Here is a 7,532-nt window from a genome sequence, read left to right as displayed (position 1 = left end):
CGATCGACAAGAGATAGCAACACTTTACTCATAAATAAAACACTTTTATTCATCATCAAATGTCAATTACATTTTACAAATTTCGAGGTTATCTAACTACTAAATCTAATATCATCCTTCAGCCCTATGCTCCGAGCATGTTGGAGATGCTTAACCCGAGTCAGTCCCTTTGTGAGGGGATCTGCCGGATTCTCATCTGATGATACCCTCTTTGCCACGAGGAGTCCTTCTTCGATCCGATGTCTGATGAAATGGTATTTTCTGTCGATGTGTGTGGATCTCCCGTGATCCCTTGGTTCCTTGGCTAAGGCAACAACACTTTCACTATCACATAAAATTTCCATTGGCTCTTTAATAGCTGGTACAACTCCAATGTCTCCAATGAAGTTCCTCAGCCATAACGCCTCCTTTGCCGCTTCGCTAGCTGCAATATACTCTGATTCACAAGTAGAATCTGCCACTGTCTCTTGCTTGGAACTCTTCCAAGAAATTGCTCCTCCATTTAGGGTAAAGACCCAACCCGACTGAGAGCGGAAGTTATCCCTATCAGTCTGGAAGCTAGCATCACTATACCCTACAACTCTCAAGTCATCACTCCCACCGAGGGTAAGGACCCAGTCCTTAGTCCTTCGTAGGTACTTGAGAATATTCTTTACCGCAGTCCAGTGTGCCTTGGCAGGGTTCCCCTGAAACCTGCTAACCATGCTCAAGGCAAAGGCTACATCAGGTCGACTACACGTCATAGCATACATGATCGAACCTACAGCCGAAGCATAAGGTACTCGACTCATTTCTGCTATCTCAGCCTCAGTGCTAGGGCTTTGTGTCTTACTCAACTTGGCGCTACTCTGGATGGGCAACTCTCCTTTCTTGGAGTCTTGCATTCTGAATCTCTTCAGAACCTTCTCCAAGTAGGTACTTTGACTAAGTCCAATTAGTCTTTTACTCCGATCTCTCAAGATCCTTATCCCCAAAATATAGGCAGCTTCACCAAGGTCCTTCATAGCGAAACACTTTCCAAGCCAGGACTTTACTTCCTGCAGGGTTGGAATGTCGTTTCCTATGAGTACTATGTCATCCACATACAATACCAAAAAGCTAACTATACTCCCACTAGCCTTGACATATACACAAGATTCATCTTCACTCCTAGAAAAGCCAAATTCCTTGACCTTTTCATCAAAGCAAAGATTCCATCTGCGAGGTGCTTGCTTTAATCCATAAATGGATTTCTCAAGCTTACACACTCTATTAGGGTACTTGTTGCTGACAAAACCCTCTGGCTGACTCATGTAAACATCTTCAGCCAACTTCCCATTAAGGAAAGCAGTTTTGACATCCATTTGCCAAATTTCATAGTCATGAAATGCGGCTATGGCTAACAGAACCCGAATAGACTTAATCTTGGCTACCGGAGAAAAGGTCTCATCATAATCCACTCCAGGAATTTGAGAGAAGCCCTTTGTAACCAGTCTAGCCTTATAAGTGTGTACTTTACCATCCATGTCGGTCTTCTTCTTGAAAACCCATTTGCACCCTACAGTCTTTCGACCTGGTACATTCTCAACCAAGTTCCAAACTTGATTGTCATACATGGATTGTATCTCGCTATCCATAGCCTCTTTCCATTTAGCAGACTCGGGGCCTGCCATGGCTTCCTCGTAGCTGTTAGGGTCATCTTGACTTACTAGTGTCTCATCACTAATAAGTGTCTCACCTTCTGCAGTAATATGGAATCCATAGTAATGCTCAGGTGCACTCCTAACTCTCGTGGAACGCCTCAGAGGTACAGATTCGTCAATTGGCTCAACAGGGGTTTCCTCCTCAAGTTGAGGGCTAGAGTTTGAAGTTCCTTCACCACTTGACTCTTGAATTTCTTCAAGATCAACTTGCCTCCCACTGTCTCCTTGACTTATAAACTCTCTTTCTCGAAAGACTCCTCTTCTTGCTACAAAGACCACATTGTCACTAGGTCTGTAGAAGAGGTAACCAAAGGATTGCTGTGGGTAGCCGATGAAAATACACCTCTCGCTTCGGGGTTCGAGCTTATCATGAGTCTCGCGTCTCACGAAAGCCTCGCAACCCCAAATCTTGATGTGGTCTAGTTTAGGTACTTTACCAGTCCACATCTCGTGAGGAGTTTTGGCAACTTTCTTTGTAGGGACTAGATTAAGGATATGGGCGGCAGTCTCTAAGGCATACCCCCAGAATGAGATTGGTAGCGAAGCTCGACTCATCATGGAACGAACCATGTCCAACAAGGTTCGATTACGCCTCTCAGCCACACCATTCAACTGCGGTGTCCTGGGAGGTGTCAATTGTGAGACAATCCCACATTCCTTTAGATAGTCGAGGAACTCTGAACTAAGATACTCACCACCTTGATCGGATTGAAGCATCTTAATGTTCCTGCCCAATTGATTCTCGACTTCCTGTTTAAATTCCTTAAACTTCTCGAAAGTCTCTGACTTATGCTTGATTAAGTAGACATATCCATATCTACTGTAATCATCAGTAAAAGTCAAATAATAACGATTAGCATCCCTTGTGGCATGTTTGAATGGTCCACACACATCCATGTGTATAAGGTCCAACAAACCTTCACCCCTTTCACACAAGCCTGTGAAGGGTGACTTTGTCATTTTTCCAAGTAAGCATGATTCGCAACTATCATTTGACTTTAGGTCAAACGACTCCAAGACTCCATCTTTTTGGAGTTGGCCTATGCGTTTCTTGCTTATATGTCCAAGACGACAATGCCATAATGATGCTTTATCCAAGTTATTATTATTAGTAGAATCAATACACAAAACATTATTTCCTAAGTTATCTACAATAGATACAGCTTCATACACACCATCACAAGGTAATGCTTTAAAATAAAGTACATTATTAAAGAAAGCATTAATCGAACCAACTTCATTATCAAACGAAAAGCTGAAACCTTGTTTGTACAATGCATGAAAGGAAATAATATTTCTTGCCATTTCTGGCGAATAACAACATTTATTTAAATCTAAATTTAACCCACTACTTAGCGATAAAGTATAAACTCCAATCTTGGTGACAGGTGTAACTTTCCTATTCCCCATGATTTAGTTTATTCTTCCTTGCTCCACATTCTCACTTCTTCCTAGTCCCTGCAAGTCACAACAAATATGAATACCGCAACCGGTATCAAGGACCCAAGATTTTGAATGGGGTGAGTTATTAGAAATGATAGTGTAAATACCTGCATGGTTGGGTTTGACTTTCCCATCCTTCACATCCTGCTGGTACTTTGGGCAGTTCCGCTTCCAATGAGCTTTTTCATGGCAATAGAAGCATTCAGCCTCTTTTGGGTCAGAAGAAGGAGTAATGAAACCTTTCTTGGTTCCACTTGAAGAAGAGCCATCAAGGGTCCGAGCCTTGGTACCCTTCGAAGATCTATTTCTCTTCCTCCCTCGACTTTGCCCAATTGCCAAGACCGGAGTTGAGTCTGGAGTAGGAGTGATAGCAACCGACTTCCACTTAAGACCTGTTTATGCGGTCTTGAGAAGTCCCTGAAGTTTGCTGAGGGTGACCTCTTCCTTGTTCATGTGATATGTCATGCGGAATTGATCATAGCACGATGGTAAGGAGTGCAAAATGATATCTATTGCAAGCTCCTCAGGGAAGTTCACATTGAGCTTCAGCAAACGATCCACATACCTTTGCATTTTCTGCATGTGGCTCGTGACGGACTCTCCGTCCTTCATCATGGTTGTTATCATGGAGCAGATGACTTCGTACCTCTCTTGTCGTGCACTTTGATGGTATCTTTCCATCAAATCTTGGTGCATTTCATAAGGGTAGAAATCTTCATAAGACTTTTGGAGTTCAGCTGTCATGGTGGCCAACATGATGCAAGCCACCTTGGGTGCATCTCTTTCATGAGTATGAAAGTCAGCGATCTCCTGTGGAGTTGCAGTGGACTCATCAATTTCCTTAAGCTCCTTGTCAAGGACATATTCTTTGTCCTCGTAGCGGGTAATCATCCTGATGTTTCTGATCCATTTATTGAAGTTGGATCCATCAAAGGTGACCTTCCCACACAAACTCATAAGAGTAAAGGAGCCATTAGGATTCGAGCCAGAAGCATTATTTGAAGACATCTGAAAGAGAAGAACAAGTTTAGTTTAGATTTAAGAGAGTCCTTAATAAAACACCCAAATGTAATATTAAGGCTAGGATCCAATCACAATATAATATAACTTAGAAGAGGTATGCCGTAATCTAAGCTATACCATATTTGAAAGGTAGGTGAATGACGATTCACCAATTTCCACCACGAAAACCGAAATATTAGATATTTAGTTTTTTATTGGTTTTAGAAATTCCTAGATTCTTTGAGATCCAATGAACTTTTCAAAGGCATGTTTCAATCTCGAGAGTGCCCTCCAGGTTTTGTGACTGGGATGCCGAGGATCACAAAACGAGGTGTGAAGTAACCATGCAAATCACTTGGTACCCTTAAAGTTTATCACTCAATCGATGTGCCGGTAAACCACACACGCTCCACCGATACTATAATAAACCTTAAGTCACCCTTTACCTACCTTGTTAAGTCCAAGTTAGTGTGCCGGTTAACCACACACGCTCCACCAACGACTTAGACAAAGTGTAAAGTGTAATTTCATGGATTAGCACCTTATTCACATTTTTCCTAAAGTAACTAAGATTGGGAATTTAATAAACATTTAGTTACTTTATTATATTCATCATACTTTGAATGAGAATTTATAAGTCCTTGTCTTACCCGTTCGGTTAACGACCCTCCACCAGTCAAGCAAGCGGTGGGTGAGAATATACACCCATTAAGTCACCATTTTATAGGCAACAACCTTATACCCACCTTATAGACTGGCTTCGTGAATGAGACGTACTAGCGGTAAGACGACTTTATTCTTATACATATATATATATATATATATATATATATATATATATATATATATATATATATATATAATTATTAAATCATCATAATATAAGTATAAGGGTTGAATTTTAACTTTTAAAATTCTAGGGGTTGGAACTTAAAGTTTTAACTTAACTTTACTTGTTCCAAAACTTGAGGGCAAGTTTTGTAACTTTCAAAACTTTTCATTTCTTGTGACTTATGAGTTTAATAGAGTAATAAATTGAAGACTCTTCATTTTTCTAACTCTTGTATTTGTTTTTAATGGTTTTAACTCAAGTGTGACTCTTGGTTTTCCATAACTTAAGGATAAGTTATGGACTCCATTAAAAGAACTTATGATCAAGAATTAATCTACCACATAGGTTACAAATAATTCCTATGATTATCTAAAACATCATAAGAACAAGAACATGGATATGAACACAATCAAAAAATTACATTTAAAACTTTGTAATTTTGATAACTGGTTGTTGTAAATGAATTAGCAAAAACATTATACCACCAAAAAACAAGTTTTCAATTACCAAAACAGTTTAGGGTAATGTTTCTAATTCATTTCCAGCAACTGAATCGAAATTCTGCACTCAGTCGACCCTACTCGCCGAGTGCATAAACTGACTCGCCGAGTTGGTTGAAGATACTCATGGACTCGACGAGTCCCCCCTATAGACTCGACGAGTCCATTCGCAGACAGCAAGATTTCCGATTCTATTTTCAACTTTTAAGCACGAATAAGAACAAACAAGCCTAGGCTCTGATACCACTGATGGGATTTGAGCATTCTAACACTTCCTAAGTGTACATGCAACCCTAATAACCTTGGATCTATGTTTGTCTAATTGTCATGCAAAGTTGAATTCCAAGGTTATATTCCTATCTAGCATACATGGGGAACAACTTTAACATAAAGTATAGATAGAATAACTTACCTTGTTGTTGTTTGTGTTCCTTGAAACCTTGTGAGCCTAGCACCCCAAGTGTGATGCCTCAAATGCTTCACACAACACCAAATGCTCTTGGAAGAACTTATGAGAGAACACACACTCTTCAAAATCGGCCAAGCCCTCTTGATTCTTAGTGTAGCCGATTTTGGGTGGAGAACATGTTACTTATATAGTGTTGACACATCTAGGGTTAAACCCTAATGTGTCATGACTCTTCATTTCCATGACCCATGGGTTTGTAACTCCCATGGAGCATCCATGGAGCATCCTATGGGTGGAACCCAACTTGATAGTCCATAGATCTGGATAGAGTCCCCGGAATAGTACGCGTGCTAGCACACTACGGCTTACGCAGTTGATCAGATCAGATAGCCCTTCGGGCAACCAACCAAACCCGGCACATCAAATTCCATTCCGATCAAGAACTTGGAGGTATGGCCGAGTGGCTTAAGGCATTGGTTTGCTAAATCGACATACAAGAAGATTGTATCATGGTTCAAATCACATTTCCTCTGGAACAGAAGTGAAACGGGCGGGCGAAATGACGTGAGAGAAAGAACCTCTTGGTGGAGTCCAACCCCCCAGAATAGCACTACTTAGTGACTAGTAGCGGAGAGACCTTTGCGCGTTCTTTTTGTTTGATCGGCCTATCTTCTTTCTATAAGCAAGCTCCCTCCGGCTGTCCAGGGACTAGACGACTCTCGGTTCTTTAGCATGTTGGTGGATTAGGCGGCAGTTGAAAGAGCTGCTCGAAAGCTTGGCGAAGAAGCCAAAAAGGCCTATCTATTCTCTTTTTTTTAGTACAAGGGCTTTTTACTAGTCAAGTGGTAAGGTAGGGCGCTATTCGATGAATAAAACATATTTGAGGAAAGTGGTTTAGGTAGCTCAGCTGGTTAGAGAAAAGGACTGAAAATCCTTGTGCCAGTGGTTCGAATCCACTTCTAAGCGGGCCAAGGGTCCAAAGGCCGGGAGCGAGCTGGATTTTGAAATTCAAGTGCAAGAGTCAGCCAAAAAATGTGAGTGCTCCTGCACTATACGGATTTTTTGTGTCGCCCTATCTTGCTGGAGGCAGATTTCGAAACAAAAATCTATTTATTAGGTTCTCCCGTCCCTGTGCCCAAAAGGATGAGTGAGTTTGCTTTGAGTGTTCTTTAATCGGGTCGATCTATATGCTCCGGGGTGGTGAGACGAGGTGTAGCACAGTCTGGTCAGCGCATCTGTTTTGGGTACAGAGGGCCATAGGTTCGAATCCTGTCACCTTGATGTGAGGTATTCCGTCAGCAAATACTCAAATATGAACATCCATCGACCGTTACCACTTCCTCTTACTCGTGACTCGTATATGCAGTTTATATAGCAAGCACATGAGACCTATAGCTAAAGATTATATAGCGCCAAAGTATATATATATATATATATATATATATATATCTAATATATATATATATATATATATATATATATATATATATATATATATATATATATATATATACGAACCTATACGTAACACATCTCTTTGTTAGTGCTTTCTTTAGGCTCCTAGCTGCTCGTTGGTAGAACACAAGCCATATGATATTGAGCTTGAGCATTCGGGCTTCTTTTTTTTTTTTTAAGAAATGCTTCTTTAGAATTCTAAGGTGGCA

The 7,532-nt window shown here is 40.7% G+C and overlaps 1 non-coding gene across 1 annotated transcript; it reads left to right on the top strand.

The window, feature by feature from the left end:
- The first annotated feature begins 7,074 nt into the window (after window positions 1–7,074).
- TRNAP-UGG (transfer RNA proline (anticodon UGG)) lies at window positions 7,075–7,149 on the top strand. Its single transcript has one exon. It is a non-coding gene; the product is annotated as a tRNA-Pro (tRNA).
- The last annotated feature ends 383 nt before the right edge of the window (window positions 7,150–7,532 follow it).

This window comes from Lactuca serriola, chromosome 2 (assembly GCF_051521515.1).
Source record: "Lactuca serriola cultivar US96UC23 chromosome 2, Lser_US96UC23_V15, whole genome shotgun sequence".
Classification (NCBI taxonomy): Eukaryota; Viridiplantae; Streptophyta; class Magnoliopsida; order Asterales; family Asteraceae; genus Lactuca; species Lactuca serriola.
This window is presented reverse-complemented; position numbering and strand designations above follow the sequence as displayed.